This window comes from Glycine max, chromosome 5 (assembly GCF_000004515.6).
Source record: "Glycine max cultivar Williams 82 chromosome 5, Glycine_max_v4.0, whole genome shotgun sequence".
NCBI classification, from domain to species: Eukaryota; Viridiplantae; Streptophyta; class Magnoliopsida; order Fabales; family Fabaceae; genus Glycine; species Glycine max.
The window spans coordinates 33193506-33212992 of NC_038241.2; the positions used below are offsets into that span (position 1 = coordinate 33193506).

At 27.4% G+C, this 19487-nt stretch overlaps 1 pseudogene; it reads right to left on the reverse strand.

The window, feature by feature from the left end:
* Positions 1–12504: 12504 nt before the first annotated feature.
* On the reverse strand, positions 12505–14032 carry LOC113001636 (LEAF RUST 10 DISEASE-RESISTANCE LOCUS RECEPTOR-LIKE PROTEIN KINASE-like 1.3; annotated as a pseudogene).
* Positions 14033–19487: the final 5455 nt, after the last annotated feature.

Sequence of the window (19487 nt, forward strand, 5' to 3'; positions counted from 1 at the left end):
GTCCCCTCTTACCTCATATCGGACAAAATACACACTATTCGAGAGGTAATTTTTGTAGTGGTGATATGTGTTACAGAATAGTATTAATAGTTGCTTATTTGAGTCATTAACAGTTACATATTTGAGTGATTTGTTTGTGCTTAAAAAATTATTTATAAAAAAAGATTTATCTTTCAGAAATTTTTATATTATGCCAGTACTAATATGTGTTTATTAGTTGCAATCATAGAAATTTTTTTTAAATAAAAGTCTGTTTTAAACTTATTTGAATATGATTATTTTGATTTTTTTTCACAAAATTACAATAAAGAACCTTAAAAACACTTCTAAAGTAGCATGTTTGTTTAGAAAGAAAAAAAAGTAACTTTTTTAAATATTAAAAATGTAAAATAGATAACAATGACTCAATAATAATTAAACAATTTTTATTTAACACAATTGTTTAATATAATAATATTTTTTAAAAATACATCATAAATAATTAAATATTTTTGTTGATAAGGATTATATTAAATATTTATATATTAAAAAGCCAATTGGATTTTAATTCGTCGTCTACTCATTAGTTTAAACGACCACTCCAAGGCTAGTAGATTTTTGTATCATGCTACTGAATTGAGGTGGCATTCGTTCATGTACAAAGTGACAGTTTTGTCGTTCAATTTATAATATTTTTTTTGTGTGTTTGTAAATATGATTCTTCTCTCTGATTAGCTTGAGTTTCGTGTATATATAGAGTGACAGTTTTGTCTCTTCCATTAGATACTGCTTTTTTTTTTTTTTTTAATCTAATTTCTTTATCGTATTGGTATGGACTTCGTGTTCATACAGAGTGGCAGTCTTGTATCTTCCATTTGAAACTGTTTTTTTTTGTTTTGTACTTTTTGTGTGTTTTTAATCTAATTTCTTTATTGTATTATCATGGGCTTTGTGTACATACAGAGTGACAGTCTTTTCTCTCCTATTTGAAACCACTTTTTTCGTGTTCTTAATCTGATTTCCCTCTCTTCTATCCATGTAATTATTTGGTTAAGCATGTATAGATAACATCTCAAAATAAGAAAAAACTTTTTTTTTCTAATTTTGATTCTAAAAAAATTTACCCAAACATCTTAAAATGTTTTAAGTACTTTTTTTTCACATAAAAAGATATTCTTTTGAAAAGTAATTTTTAACAAAATACATTAAAGCCGTTAGAATTGATATAGCTAGGATCCGTTTGTAAGTTTATTTTTTAAAAATAAATATTTTTTTTATAAAATAAGCACTTTTCTATCTTTTTTATATATGTTTATCTAAATTACTTTTTAAAACAGTATTTTGATTTATTTTTTTAAAGCAAACCTCATCTATGGCTTAAAAAAATATTTTTTTAAATAACTTTTTATAAGTTTAAATAAACTGATCCATAAGCTATTCGATCCAATTCAAGCTTGTTTTCTATAAGTCAAACCCACAAAGCCTATTTTTTATTTGAGTTACAAAATAGTTGTCTAAATTTGACCAAATCCTAATTTTACAATTGGCATGATTGGATAACTTGAATTAAATCAAAGAAAATGTAAAAAAATTAAAGGCTTAATTATATTTTTTATTCTCTGGTTTTATGTTTTTTGTTAAATTTTGCTCCAACAAAGTAATCTAACGTAACTTACCTCAAATTTTAAAATTTTTTGTATACTTTACCTAAATAACTTTTGAGAAATGATCGTCTTACGCTAATATACAAATCAAATCACTCTTGGCTAGCTTTAATAACTTTTTACTAAATAAATTTATTCTAAAATCTACCGTTTGAGTAAAAGTGTTTATAATGAAAGTTATATTTACAAAATTTGAAATGAATTAAAAATCATTTGACACTTAGTTAATATACATAAAAACTTCATTATTTTTGTCGTTGATATATATATATATATATATATATATATATATATATATATATATATATATATATATATATATGACTTATCTTTCTAAAGCATCAATTGCTTTTGATAGGACTAGCTAGCCCACCTCTTGTACCAGACTACAAGCTAATGCTTTTCCTTTTTGCTTTGATCATAAAATTCCTCGTCGCCGTTCTTCCACTCACCAAAGTTAGTATTTCTTAGAGTTGGTAGTTCGATTGCATTTTTCCTGAAATACAGAAATGACATTTTAATTTTTTACATTATTTATTTATACGGTAAATATTTAAGAAAAAACATAAAAGGTTTTTTTTTTTAACATTTTGATGTTACAAAATGTTCTTACAATCTTTTCAGAACCTACCTAGTGCAAGGTAACTAAAAGAGTCTTTAGATATAGATATGTGAAGGTGATGTTTTGATAGCTATGGGTTGTAATTCTAACATAAGAGAGTAAACGTTAGAGGGTAATAGTACTTGGCTATTGGGTACTTAGTACATACTAGTATAAGAGAGATATAAATAATAAATAATAATATAACAGTAGTCAAGTATTCGAAGTGAATATTTAGTACTAATATAAGAGAAGTATTAAAGGATGAGATAACAATATTTAGATATTTGATGTGATTGAGTACTTGATATCATCATAATCCTTCCTGGAAGGATAAAGTAATAATGATGTTCAAGAATTTAACATAATTAAATACTTGACCGATTGACCGATTTAGAGAATGTGTTTCAATAATTTAAAGGTTTTACTAGAGTATTTTGGTCTAGTTAATACCCTCACGCTATAAAAGATATTTTAAGAATTATATTATTTTATAAAGATAAAATTAATTAAATTTATTTATATTTAAGGCTAAGATAAAAAGATGATTTTTTTCATACATATATATATATATATATATATATATATATATATATATATATATATATATACGGAGAGAGAGGGAGTACACCATTAGTTAAAAAAGTGAGAGAATGTGAGCAATGACCAATTATTCTTCTGGGGAGAGAATCCAATTGCATTGACTGCTTAAAATGTATACTGTATTAATTAGTTCCTTGAGAATAAGCTGCTTACATGCCTCATGATACATGCATACTTGTGATTGAAATTCGCTGGTTCATAAGCTTATTTCAGTACACTTTATTATAAAAATAAATTATTTTTTTTAAAAAAATGGTCATACATTACTTTTATAATTTGAATAAAATATTTTAATTCTTAATTTAAATAATTATATAATAAAATAAAACCTCAATAAAGTAATTCTATAAATACACTTATAAAGGCCCCTGGTTCAGTCCAAGAGCCAGTGAGTCTCACAGAAGAAGATATGTAGTCATATCATAGCTGCTGACTTAGGAATAGAAAAAGTAGAAGTTGCTCCTTCCAATGCCAAAAACAGAGGTATCATGGATGTACGATTGAAGTAGTGGAGTGTGAGTGGCAACGTCAGTTAATATTTGAATCACTCATCAACTTGTTCGTCAAATTCTATCATCTTCTTTCCTTCTTTCTATATGCACTTTGACTGGACCACAAGTGCTGTCGCCTGTATTTCGTACTTCTTCGAAAGTTTTCTATTTTTTTGTTCTTTTCATTGGTTATTCATGTCTCTCAAATTTTGAATAAGCCAATCATTATTTCATTTATTCGGATGGAGAATTGCCCCTACTAATTTCAAACAAATCTGAAAAAATAGAACTACTACTTCGTGTTGGTTTGAAAAGCAAATTTTTATTAATTTTTTAAATAATTTAATGTATTAAGCATACACTTGTATATATAATGTTTTTTATTCTCTATCATATTTAAAATTTTCCAATAATATTTTTTTGAATTATTAAGAAATAGACGTTATTAATTCTATTCATTTATGCCTCCCAAATTTTTTTTTCTATTCATTTATATTGACTCATAGCTAATGAAACTTGCATATATAGATATAAAAATTAAGCAATAAAACACTAGTTTTCTTTCTTTCTTTCTTTCTGGAAATAAGGTTTTTCATAACCTAAAATTATGAAACTAATCTTCAAAACGCACATATTACTAAAATGAATTTTATCTCTTTTAACAAAAAAATTTCATACACATAATCAAAAATCAAATCTCTATTAGTATGTTTAAGGAACCCAATCAATCGCCAACTATTATGAACCTTGTTGGTAAAACTCTAATTCATATTTACATCCAATAAATATATAACATTTCATAAGTGAACCTAGTCAATAAACTTGCACCTCCCTTTATTTTTATATGTTAACTTAGAAGTATAATATATAAATTATGAAATATAATTAACATTTTTATTTATATTAATTTCTTAACTTTCATATGACCATTATTATGTTTTTATTTCGTAAAAATATAAAGATATATAATTAAAAAAAATAATTAATATTACCTTAAACTTCTAAAAACTAAAAAAATATAAACAAATTTTACTTTTAAATGTGAACACATAAAAAGAAAAAAAAACATCCAAACTATTTTTTTTTATTCATAGGAATAAAAAAAATATATATCATAGAGTAAGCAATTGAGCTATACATCCTTTATAGATGCTAATAGGAAAAAAGAAAAAGAAAGAATTATGTACTTAACATATCCAATTTAAGAGTTGAGCAATCCTTATAATTAAAACCAAATTATTATACTCACTAAAAACAAATTAAACCAGGCTGTCCTTGAATAATTAGATTAATTATCAATGCGTATGTTAGTACGTTCAAGTAACACAGAAATGTTTCCTCGTAAAAAAGTAATAAGAAATTTTATAATTTGAAATAAAATCTTAAATCTTAAGTTTTATTTTTTATGACAGAAATCTTAAGTTTTATTTTCTTAAATAAGTTTCTTGATTTGACCTAAATTAATCAAAATTTAGTATGATTTCTAGACACTAGAGTACAAGATCAGATAACAAAGAATTAAGTGGATTTGGAGGGTCATGACTGGGACAACCGAAACATGCATAATCCTTTTAGACTAGCTAGGCTAGCCATGAAAATGGAGCCTCCACGTGAGCAAAATGTCATCCCTGACCCTGACCCTATACTTTAGTACAAGGCTTTTTATTTTCATCACCTTTATCGATCTTTCTGGACCACTGTAATATTCTTCTCTTCAGGAGCTTTGTTCTTGATTGATTAATGTTATGTGCTTATATAATCTCTATATAGTACGTGGAGTGAAGTATTCTTTCAAGGGATAAGACTATAAGACCAGAGCACGTACGTCTTCAACCTAATCCCGTCTTTTCTTATCCATTAATCTAATGGCAGAGAAGCAAGGAGCAAAATTCGGGCATCATCAAATGACTAGCTTTTTTTTAACTCCTCATAGGATTGATAATTTAAGTTTCAATTTGTTTCATATAATATTATTAGATTTCAAAAAATTATAGAAGTGTAAATATATATTCTCATATTTGTTTATTAGAAGGTAATCAAAAAATAAATATTTTGAAACATAACTCATTTTCTAGAAAATAATATTGTACATGTTTCTCCATTTTTCTATTATCATGTAAAGGAGTTGAAATCTTACATTTTCATGGAAATGTTTAAATAATTTTTCATTTTTTTCTTATTCAACCTCATTTATTTATTCAACATTTTTATTTTTATATTAAAATAAATTCAAAAACATTCACATGAATTAGAAATATGTACCAAACATCTTTGATGGAAATAACATATCCAAAAATATTATTTTCAGAAATATAATCAAATTTGTGAAACAAACATCCCCAAAAATTGATGCCTTTGCTAAGGATGAGATAAATGAAGATAAGTCCACCGAGAAAGAGAAAAAAACAAGATAAACAAAGATAATATAAGAGAATAAATTCACAAACTTAACTAAAATCATTTTTGTACTGTAAATTTATACATAACTTTTTCCTTAATTATATTTTTAGTTCCTAAAATTTAGAAGAATTCACTTTTGGTACCGATTTTTAAAAAGATAATTTTTTAATACGATTTTTAAAAAAGATTTTGAAAAAATCATTTTAATCCCTCAAATTTACTTAACTTGTATTTCATTTTTGGTTTTTTAAATCACTCAATTAAAGCCATTTCTTAAAAGATGATGTTATTAAGATTGGTGATGATAAACTATTATAATTTTTGGCTTAGCTAATAATAGTTTGTTTTTTCTTCCTTTCTTTTCATTTTTAAAAAATTTCCAAAATTGTATTTGCATTTTCTAGATTTAAAAAGTTTTTTTTAATTTGTTTAATCGACCAACCTACCGTAGGTTGAGAACAAGTCATTGTTTTTTTTTTCATCAAAAAAGTAAATTAGATTGAGTTGAGTACTCACTTTTTTCTCAACTTGTGATGAGTCAGTTTAAAAAATTAAGTTGACTTACTTTTGACACTTATATTCAACCTTCACTTCGACAACTATATTCAACCTAGACTCAAATTCTTAAGTTAATAAATGCTTCAAATGGTAATTTGGGTGGTTAAAATTAAGAATGGTTACCTTAGGGAGAGTATCATTGCTATTTATGGATATGAACTTAAGGAGGATTGGATTTGGAAAAAATGCTACTTAAACCAAATAGTTTTCCAAAGATAAGTTAAAATTTGAGAGTCTTTAATGGTGGACAGAATATAATATAATTTTATTGTAATCATACATATGTTTGATGCACCAATAAAACATGATTTGCTAATATATGTCTATCTTAATTATCTTATCAATGCAATGTATTTTTTATATGAAAGAAAAGTTGAGGTAAAAAGTAATTAATAAAATAATGGTTCTCTCTCACCACCCTTAATTTTATTGTCATCAATCATTACCATATCACAATTATCACCTTATTGTATTATTAATTATCTTCATCGTTATTATTATTATTGTTTATCATGATTATGGTCAATACATTATTGTTATTATCTCATTAGGTTGTTATCTCATTTTTATATTTTATTATATTACATTATATCCAGAACACCAAACTCACTCTTAAATGATTGTGATTTGGTAGGATTGATAGTTAAAAAGTACCCAAAGTCTTTTGCTGTAAGTAATATGTGGATAATGAGACTTTATTATATGTTGCTCATATTTTGGTAAGTTTTTTGAAATAAAATGATATGTTGGTGCTACTTTAATTAACAATCTTAGGGATAGTATGATGTACCTTAATCAAATACGAGATTGATCTTAATTCAAGAGATACTAAAATCTACTTGTTAAACCAATTTCATCCAGATTAGCTATAGACCTTCTTAAGGCCAACTCCGAAACACCAATTTTCAAAGACTAATTTAAGAAAAATTATCACTCATGAGAATGAAATTGTAAGCTCTCTATATTTATTATTGTGCCTTTAGAAAAAGTATTCGCTGAGTGGGGGGAGAGTCTTTCCATCTAGTCATCTCATTATACATAAATCACTATATATGCAGCGATATGTGAAGTATATACCGATCTCTTTTCTTAATTAATTTTGATGAAGTAATATTAAAGATAATAATTATAATTATTTCAAGATCTATAGTATATAGATTATTTGTCAGCCAGCTATGTTTTTTGTCTTGCCGACTGGCTGTCTGTTGCCAAAACTGAAAAGATTTGAGTACCTCAATTTTCATTCTTCGAATAATGAATACACTGTAACGTTGGACAGGACGCACAAAGTCTTGTCTTGCTTACCTTGTTGGAAGCCATCACTGTAGTCTACTACTTGATTGAGGTATAGACTATAGACTTTCATATTTAAAGGCCCATTTTGGAACATTTGCTTTTGTATACCATTTAGGGTAGAGTCCGTAGTTATAAGGTTAACTAGAGAAAAAAAAGAAGAAAAAGAATTGTAAATTCAGTTTTTTTACTAAAAATATTAATAAATTATCGAATAATATTAGCCTTTATAAAAAAAAATCCCAACACCTGTTATACAATTAGACATTTTTTTTTATTTCTCTCTTTCTATTATACCATAATACTTATGATATCTATAATTTTTTCTCTTTTTTATCTCTATTTCTCTATCTCTGTAGTTATGTAATAGTATTTGAGTGTCTATTAATTTTTTTCTTTTCGGGTTTATATTTATGCAGCGCAAAGCACGGGAACATCCATACGGAACATAATCAAGCACGTAGAAGAAGAATCAAGAATGACTCATCAAATCTTTACATATATTGAATTCCCCGGCCCACCAATATGGTGTACATATATATATATATATATATATATATATATATATATATATATATATATATGGGAATTACTCCTTGGCTCTCAGATGGGAAAATACTTCGAATTAAGATAAATAACTAAAACCCCTCTTGATGACTGGGTTAATTAAAGGTTTTAGTGTCACTGTCACTCTTGAGGGTTGAATCTGTTGCAAAGATTGGTGATACGGTCGGTAACGTACAAAGAAACACGAGCAGGGTTTGATTTGTTACATTTGTTGACGGGAGAGAGAGAGAGAGAACAGGACTGGAGAACAAGAGAAAAAAAGAAAATGAATCCTAGTATCAATCATGAAATTCATATGTTTTAGATCAAAAATCATGAAGTTCATCAGGTTTTTTTTTTACATGAACTTCATGATATAAAAAAAAAACTACATTCAATGAACTTCATATAATAAATTTAACTTAAGAATATGTTTATATATCACATCATAGCTTAAGAGATTTGATATAATATCTGAACTATATATTAATTAACAAACCATTCCAATAAAAATTAAAGAAAACTAAACTCAAAATATAATACAATTAAAATCAAACAATGATATTTATAATGATTAAGATAACTTTTGTGTTGATAAAAAAAATATAACTTTTGTTATTAGGACAGAGTAAAATAGAACAATTCTGTAATTTTATTTTATCTTTTTTAATTCAGTTGCTTACTGAAACTAAAATGTTATTCTGTAACCACAAGTGTCATTTTATTTAATTTTTTAAAATGTCATGGAATAGAACTAATATGTTATGAATTATTTTTATTCAAACACATTTACTAAACGTCGTCTAAATGTATATTTATTTAGGTTTAGATTAGATACAATCTACTTTTAAAATAAAAAAAAAAGATTAGATACAATCTTTATTTTTTCAATTAAATAATTGAGGTGATTATAAAATACGATGATTAATCGATTATCATAACAAATCAATCTTTATCTCCAATTCTCTCCTTTATGCTCTACTTTAGCTTGGAGTCAAATCACACGCCTAAGTGATAAGTGATTCTCATCCATCTCATCAAGTGTATAGCATACTGCAGAGATAGATATTCTTTGCATAAACTTCTACATCAGAATATGGTTTTCAAAAACGGTAAGATATACATTAAGGACATGCTACCGCCTCCACGTGAATGTCACGTGATGTAATTTCATATGTCTCTGTAGCAATGTCACCGCGTTTGATAGTCCTGTAATAGCCGACAGATTCATCATGATCACGGTTTTTATAAATTGATGAATTCATGCAATTTATAATCTAACCATTGAAATCATTGTTTAACAGCTTTTTCACCTAAAATGTTACATACATTATTTAAAGGGACAACATCATGTGCAGTTATTTTATGAATGTGGATATATATGATCCACACCCAAATAATAAGCAACATCTTCCAAACACTATAGGGTTAAGATCTCTTTTGGGTTTTAGAGCGAAGAGACACATTTTGGCACGTAATAAGATGAACATGCCATGCCAATTAGTATTTGTTACTACGTAATAATAATTTCTTTGAAGATTCTGAAATCAGTCACGTTGCTTGTCCTCTATAACTACTTTTTCATCAATTTTAATTTCATTCTGAGATGATATTTTAGCTTTTTAAATTAAATATGATTGATGGTCTTCTTGGCTGCTTCTGATAGCATGTTAGTGGATGGAAATTAATGCTCTAGATTGCTTTTAGCTTTCATTCTCCACCATTATGTAATCCACTTGGGGGGTTTGATTGATTATGACAATTACAATAGTAATAATATTATTATCATGCATATAAAATGGTTTCAATAGATTGATTTTATTGGTATGGAAGTTTAGTGGGTCTCTTTCTTCACAAATCTCCTTCCACTCAGCGTAGATTGTCCTTTTATTCAACCAAAAATGAACTTAATTATTGGGGGTCATGTTATATTCTATTCTCTTATCGCATAGAAGAGAATTCCATATTCGCTTTCATAATCTTGCAAAAAAAAAAAGTTAGGCAAGGAGAAAGTAATTTATGTCGAATAAATTAAATCATTATTCTCATGCATTTTTACTCTTGAGATTAATAAATTTTAAAAAAATGTTAATTTTTAATTTTATAGACAATATTCAGTTTTAATTACTATAAAACAATAGTTAAAAAATAAAAATACTAAAATAAATCAGTTTTTAAAATTAGAACGGGGTGATTTTACTCACTCGTATAATCCAATTTACTCACTTTGTATAAGTAGAAGGAACAGAGAATAAGAGCATAGAAATTATTATGGAATAACGTTGATGAAGAAAATAAGTTGAAGAAGACAAGTTTTGTTAGTGCTGGAGACTGTTGCATCATCAAGTGGATGACAAGACAGAGACGACTAAACGAAACATGTCAAAATCATTTGACACTCGCTATTTTTGAATGCGTTTTTTTTACCCATGAAAATGACTCCACGATCAACCCAATTGCAATGGGTGATATTCATAAAGGATTTTGCCCAGAATTCGTTTAACCCACTAAGGTCAGCACAGAGCCGCAACACAGTATTGGGGGGTGGGGGGTTTGGATAATAATTTTCATAAAGTCTTCAATTTTTCTTTTTTATTGTTGTTTTTGTATAAACAAGAAAAAAAAAACACTAAGAATTGGTTTGGCTGCTCTATTTTTTATAGGAAATATCAATTTATATTATTTTTAAATTATTATAATTTTATATAAAATATTTTTTATTTATCTAAATATTAAATAATAATTATATTATTTAAAGAGTAAATAACCAATTTAATCTCTAAAATTTAAGAAAGTTTTTCAAAATTATAATTTGTTACTCATTTTAGTTCAAAATTACATGCATTATGACTTAAGTGATAGTATTAAAATATATGTTATGGGACAAAATAATAATAAATAATTAAATTTAGAGACTTGGATTATATATTCGACGACTTTTCCGAATTCATTAAATATAAGGACTACGATGACAGCGCGAAAAACAATTTAATAGACTAAATTGGCCATTTAATTTTATTTAAATTATTTCTGTTAAATCTTGGCAAAAATAAATAAAAATAAGAAGGTTTTTTTTCACGGAAAATAAAAAACAATCTGTATATTTCATTAATTCGTATATAACTTAAATGCAGTATTAAATAAATTTGGATTAATCTAGAATTTTATGAGTCATATTATATAGGAAGTTAAGGCTTGATTTTAGATGAAATTATAAAATTATTTAATATAAAATTATTAAATGATGTAAGAATAAATGTAACTCAGTTTAGGATAAATTGATTCCTCTTTCCTGTTTCTTAATATTTTAATTTATATGTATTTAGGAATCTTTTGATCAAGAATATATCCCGGAAAGTCTGGCAGAGCAGGCTTTGGTTTGGTTTGACTCGAATACAGAACCTCCAAAACCTCCACTATGAAGTGGTATGTATTGTGATCATTATTACAAAAGTAGCACAATAATTCAATCAAAATATATATAGTATCTAATCCACAAACTGAATCTGTTTCTTCAAGTTATTTTATCATATTTGACAATAAAATTTACCTCATTTTAAAATGTATCATATTTTAAGTATCTAAGAATCTCTTTGAAGATTTGGTAAAGTGGACAGAATATGATGCCAGAGCAAGGATAAATAGAAGAAAACAAATTAAGAAAAAGAGATAAATCAACTTTATTAAGAGTTGAGCAATGCAAGTTTTCCATCATCAAACAAAGACAGGAGAGATAGAACTCAGGAAAATATAGTTTTTAAATTCTTATCATTCGATATAAGCTTTCATCTGTAAAAAAAAAAAAAGATGTAAGCTTTCACGCTAAACCTGACAGGTGCTGTTTGTTATAATCAGAGTAGTGATTTGCATACCTTTATCGTTCCTACATTCCATTAAAGTTTGTACGCGTTGCCGGAATTAGACTGGATCAGTTAATTATTAAACTGCAACTTTGGATCTGTTCTTGTTAGTTCAATACAGAATAGATCAATAGAGCTTACGAGAGTTGAATCAACTGGCAGGATCAAAATACATCAATTCAAAGGTTTTGAATCTCTATATATCAATACATGATAGCCATAAATGCAACTCTCTTAAGCTCTATTGATCTATTCTGTATTGAATCAACTTCCTAAAACATCATGTATTGAATCAACTTTGGCAGGATCAAAATACATCAATTCAAAGGTTTTGAATCTCTATATATCAATACATGATAGCCATAAATGAAGCTAGACATAATCTTGATGAGATTTTTTCCAAAAACTTCCTAAAACAAAGAAGAATATACATCGTACATATATATATATATATATATATATATATATCCTTTTTTATCCATTGTGATGTCAAAACACGTCGTCATCGCTAACCAAATGGCTTTCTTAACCATAAATTAATGTGTCCGTGTTGTTACTAATGTTATGGACTTACATAAAAGGATTCACAGTAAAAAAAAAAACAATTTAGATGTCATAACCAAGTCAGCTCTATCATTCTATGTACACCCAGTAATTTAAGGGTATGTTTGGAGATGCGTTGGACCCATGTTGAACGGGAAAATCATACTTTCTAGAGCAAAAATGTCAAAGCAATTATATTGTACTTTTCATAAGTTCATCTGAAAGTCCGTTGACGTTAGATTTAACTGTTTTTCAAACACACTAAATCATTGGCTACCATTTGGTGGTGTAGAATTAGAAATAGTCACCAAATGTGAATGAGGTGAAGGTGGAGGAGGCACATTCTTGAGCAAAGCATCATCATCTTCTGATATATCCTCCTGCACCTCATGCTTGCTCTTATAACTCCCATCACTTCTAATATCCTCTAACATATCCAACACTTCTGCCATAGAGGGCCTCACATCTTTAGAACTCTGCAAGCACTGAAACGCCAACTCAGCCACATCGCTGATCATTTTCCTCACCTTGAAATCCGTCTCAAACCCTAGAGTAGTGTCCACAATCTCATGCAATGCCCCACTTTGTATCTTCTTAATGGCCATGTTGGACAAGTTTATCTCATGCCTACGTCTCGAGATATCGACCGCAGGCATTGATGATATAAGCTCAATCAGCACAACTCCAAAGCTACACACATCACTCTTATCAGTGAGTTGGTAATACTCATTGTACTTTCAGGATCCACATAACCTGGAGTCCCTTGTGGCACAGTGGAAACGTGTGTGGCGTGCGTTGGGAAAAGAGGCGAGAGGCCAAAATCCGCTACTTTCACACTAAAGTGATTGTCGAGGAGAATGTTATTCGTTTTCACGTCTCTGTGGATGATTTCAAGGGCCTGGAGATACACATGTGCACTAGCAGTCTCTATAGCAATGTTCATTCTTGTGATATGTATTCAAGTTATAGAAGTAATTAATAATACTTGATTACATGTTATATAAAGATTAGTCTAATTCCTCGAACCACCTAATAAATTTAATAAATTTTTCATGAGTAGGCTGACCCTAATGGGTTCAAGCACACAAATATTAACTCTTGTTCAATAAAATATCAATTTGGTTCTTGAGACCAGGAAAACATCAATTTGATCCATAAAATTAGTACTATATACTGGTTAAGTTTCTCTTTGTGAGCCAAGTTGAATGGTGGTGTTTTGATTACCTTCGCAGTTGAGCTTATATTGCTTGTTGCTGGCACATTAACTGGGTCTGTTCCCTCCCCAGAAAGAGTAGAATATGGAAATTTGTCCGCAGTTGTATGGCTTGCTACACTCTATATGCTTGGTGGTGTTATCTTCAGCACTAATGGATGCTGTTAAGAAGAAGAATATTGATATAAGGAATAAGAACCTCATATGAACATTATTATCATTATCCATAAGCAAGTTAGCCATAGAAGAAGCACAAGAAGATGAGAAATGATTCAAATGAAACAAGGGTAGGTATACAATATGAGTGATTGTTGTACATGACGTGGTTCTTTTTTAATGTTCACTTTATCGTTTGACTTTTTCATTTTTTTCAATAGCGGCTAGCTGAATTTGACAAGCTCCGTTTCTTGTTCCAATCCTGGTCTTCGTTATGAACCTTCAACCCTGGTCACTTCGAAAGCTTAATTAATTAGAAGTTTGATTATATATTTCTGTTTTGTTTTGTTTTGTTGTGTATGTACACACCGAAATTCACACATTTCAATAGATATGCAAATATTTCAAAGCTGTATCTGAACTTTCACTACACACTTCTTTGAAGATTAGAGGATTGAATTACACTTATGTTTCTAATGAAGTAATGATGATGTTGATCTAAATAAATACTTTTATCACATGTTGACTTGTCATCAAACTTTTCAAATTAAGGAAACTGCAACCCGGCTTTGTGAGGTATTGAATACCAAAGTTTTTAAGTATTATTTTCTGAAGTTTGACATTTTATTATTATATCAGAATCAGATGATGATATCGGTTGACAAGAGCGATCTGACCAATGTAATATATAGATGATATATGATTCGTGGATGCATGTATTGGTTTGACAAAGTCAAATGTATTAGCCATTTCAAATTCCTAACTAAGCAAATGGACAGTTAAAAGGTTAACTAATTAAGGACGAATCAAATTCAACATGCCGATTACCAGATTACAAATCAAGGATACACTTTAGAGTAAAGGTTACAAATTGGAAGCACTTACCACCTGTAGAAAATTCTCTTCACGTGACTTTTCTCCTTAGTTTTATTTATTTATTTATGTATCTTTATGTCCAAAGATGACTTTACTCAATGAATTTAATTTATTTTAAATATGATTTTTGTTTCTGCAATATAACATTTTTTTTCATTTTTCGAACTGTAAGTTCTTTTCTTTTAGGAATCATTTCTAACATTTTCAATAATTTTAATTTTAATTTTTAGTCAATGTAGTCAATGAAAACAAGTTTTCACTGACTCTTGGTAGATACAGGGAAATTTGTTTTCAGTATGATATGGGAGTGTCTTAGTAGTATTTTCATCATTTGGAGGTGTGAATAGTAATGCCCTCCTTTGTCTCATTGAAAATTGTTTTGGATAATAAATGTCGAACAAATGATTGCTAAAGTGAGTTTTTTTAAAAAAAAAATATAGATTCGTCCCAAACAACAACAGGCTTGAAGGTTGAAACTGACAAATGAAAATACATTGGACTCTGGGAAGTAATAATAGTGTTTGGTACTTGATATTTACACCAACAATTTTGTACACCCCTGTATCCCCTTTCTATCCCTCACTTGCCCATTATATCATTTTTCTTAAAGAAGCACGTCCCATTTGCTTTCTAAAAATACATTTATGCAATTACATATACCTATTATGAAAATGCATCTCTAAAACTATGGTTTATAGTTTCAGAGATATATATATATTATTTTTTTACAATAAAATATCACTTAAGAATTAACATGATTGATGAAAAAAAAAAGATGATAAATGTTTATCTTATACCTATATTTGTTAGTCATGTTTTCATCTTATCATTAGTATTCTTTAAATCCTATTTAAAATTTTATTTTCATCTTATCTTTATTATTCTTTAAACCCTAATTTTAAAATATCTTCATCATATATTTATCATATAATAGTGCATTTTCATCATTATTATACAATATTTTGTGTTTTCCTTCATCTTCATCTGACGGTATGTTTCAAGGTACATTCATCATTAACTTCATTGATGTAGACTTAGGATTAGAAAATGAATGAATGCACCTAACTTAACTTAAATTAATTTAAAAAGTACTACTCCAGTGGAAAAAAACAATAATCTCCAACGCATAAGTTAACTTGAATAAATAAGAATTGAAATTTACAATTTTTGTAATTTATAAATAAATTCTTATGTTATTAGCAATTCATCTCTTGTATTAGGAAAAAGGAAACAAAGATCCTAATTTATTCAAAGTCTAGCAAGGAGGTAAGTAAAATATGATTAAGTTATTTTCGTCAAAAATTAAACTTGTATTCAAATAATTTAACTTTAATTTCAGTATATTAATAGTTTGTGTGCAATCAATTGATTCTTCTATCAGTATCTATGTTCTTCGTGTCGTAAGTCTTAACTCTCAAGTCAATTTCCAAACGATCCACGCCAGCTACACGCTCGTATGAAGACAAGACTCAAAAATTCCCAAGTCAAGGTTCCCTTGTCGTTCTTGGAATTTTTTTCTTAAAAAGTTCTTAAAAATTAGTAAGAAAAAACTGCATTTATTCAAGCTTTTAATAATATTTTTGATAATGAAAAAATACTAGAAAAATTAAATCTGACTTTTTTACATCAATTCATTTCTAATAGTTGAATTAATATCCCTCATTTACTTTGCAATATATATTTTTTTTATGAGTTTTATGAACATCAGCGTGATTTTAGACAACTGAATATAAAAGATTTTTTCTTTATTATACTTTTATTTTTAATATAATGAACATTTTTTGTAGTTATAATCCTAAAGTCACCCATATTTCTTTGAGGTTGAAATTTTCAAACACTGACCAGCTCCCTTGCTGTGGAATATCCTCAAGATGAATTCAGAATATGCTACATGGAGGAGCCCATAGGTAAAATAAAATTGTAAATGTTGTCATTATAGCTTTACCTTGACATGGACACACCACACTAACCCCAAAAGCCCTAAGGGGCCCTTTTATTGAATATTGAAAATGATAATATGTGTATGTCAATAGGTAATCTATCTCCTATCCCTGTTTTTCCACCTTGTACCCTATCACATCATTGTCCTATCTTCTTCAGCTTTTGTGATGAAACATAGACGGATGCAAAGGCTCGACCTCAATTCAAGCCAGGGTGGGCCATTATACATCTACTTCTTTGCCACCCGTTATATGGCATCAATCCTGATGGAGACATGGCATGGGTGCATTTTTATTCATCAAAATCCAACCATTAATATCATACAATATGTTTGGTGGGGTTGTAGTCAAATAACACAAATACACAATTGTTTTCTGATAAGTATCTAAATGTCCAAATTAGTCGTTGATGATAATTTAGAAACCTAAAACAACTTCTGCTATCCAGTTTTAAGATATCTTTTATGGCAGTACAATAAGAGAAAAAGAAAGATATCTTTTATGAGAAAACAATTAGGAGTTGCCAAAGGACAAATTAAGTTAGATTCAACATCAAATGAAATTCTAGTTTATTAAATTTAACGAAGTTGAAGTTGATCAAATTTGTTAAGATATTTTTAAATAACTTAATATAAATAAGTTATAATTATTAAAATTAAATCAGACAGACCAGTTTGATTGAAAAATAACCAAAATATCATTGATTTAATTTTAATTATATTTTCAATGACTTTTTTTATTCGTGTTATTAAATTTTAATGAAAGAGATCTTAAAAATAATTTTATTTTTTACTTAATATTAGTAAAATTAAATGATGTTAACTAATTTTTTTTTAATTAAAATAAAATTAGTTGTTTTTCTTATATAAATGAGTCCAAAGGAAATATTTTTTCCAAGTTAGTTTATCATTAAAATATTATTTATTTATCTGCTTTTCAAAAAGAAAGGACAGTGAAAGAAGAAAACACAGTTATTTCAATTAAAAGTTAAAACGCGAGTAATAAATTAAGGTGCATGTAGCTATAAAATGTATAGTTGAACAGTAAAATTTGGAAATTAGAATCAATTTAAAAAAAATGTATCTATGTGGATAAAAACTTGAAAACGATTTATTAAAAAATATAAATATAAAAACAAATACTTTTGTATGATTTCTATCAGAATCTCAACTACAATTTCTCGACATTTTTTTGGGGGGGTGTTGTAGTCAAAGAAATGGTGGTTGGTATATAGGTATTACTGTTTGCCGTCGTTGTTGTTACTTTCCTTCATCAACACAACCATTTCCTCTGTTTCTGTCGGGAAGCAAATCGTTTGTTGTAAAGCAGTCATAGCATAACTTAAATAAATAAAAAAAGTAGCAGTAGATGATGGTTTCCTTTTTCTAATCCAAAGAAAAGGAGCAGAAATAATGCAGCAAAAAGTAATTTTGATTCATGTTACTGTCATATTCAACATTTTTTCAAAGCGGGAGTAATACAATAAAATATGATTATTATTATTAGATGATAAATAATCAAATTCATCCATCATTATGATGCCTATCAACTTAGTCTTGAAAGATAAAAAAGAAAATCAATTTTAGATTTTAAATATATAAAAATTGTGTCAAATTAGTTCTCTAGATAACTTAAGGATAAATTAATCTCTAAACTTTATAATTTAATATTAAATTAATCATTAAAAAATATAATTTAATATTAAATTAATCTTTGAATATTATAATTTAATGATAAAATAATTTTACAAATTTAATAAGATTAATTTATCATATTTTTTGTAAATTTAGAAATTAAATTTATATTTTTTATCTTTTAAGGACTAATTTAATATTGTATCACTCTTTCATAGAGGAATTTGACTATTTACACAAAATTATCTTAACAAAAATTAATTAATATGTTTTCTAAGGCCACTAAATGAATGAACTACTTAGCGAAAAAGAGAATTAAACTTTCAAAATTTGACCAAAATAAAAGGCATCTTCATAAAATCACAAGAAGAAATATCTCCAACATCGCAAAAGCTTACATTTTATAAAAGAATCTCATTCTATTTTTGTTAAGCATGCATATTTTTTCAATTATTTAACATAATTACGTACTTAAAAATTAAATTTAAAATTATTAGATAAGTTAATTAAAATAATCTCATACTAATTAATCCATACATTTATAATAATATACTAAAATATTTTAAAGATTTAAAATGACATTTGACAATGGCATAATAATGCTGTAGAGAAAGCTATGACTGGACTTTAATAAGCTAGAAATGTTAAATTTAAAACAGTATCATAAGAGGGTTTTCACTTCAATTCATTGTTTCATATTGAATGAGTTGTTTTAATTGCAGACGAATATAAAAGAAAATTTGAACCATTTGCTTCAGATTGAATGATCCATATATATTAAACTCAATGGTCCACACTGCCGGGCAAACATACAATAAATTACGAATGGAATGAAACACACAGTAAGGTCATTCCCCTGAAGCAGCTGCAACACAGACCAATTCTTAGTTAATATTCAATTCAATGTTTCGACCTACCAACTCACCATATGCCACATTCTTAAATAATGATTTTAAAGATTTTTTTAAAATAAAAATATTTTTTTTTTTAAATTTAAAATAATAGTTTGGTGGGATTAGTTTTTCAAACAATGGGTATCTTATTAGTGGCGGCTAAAGGTAACCAAAACGAAAACACTTTGTGTGGGAGTGTTATTGCCAACTGTGATTAAATTAAGCATACTATAGCCA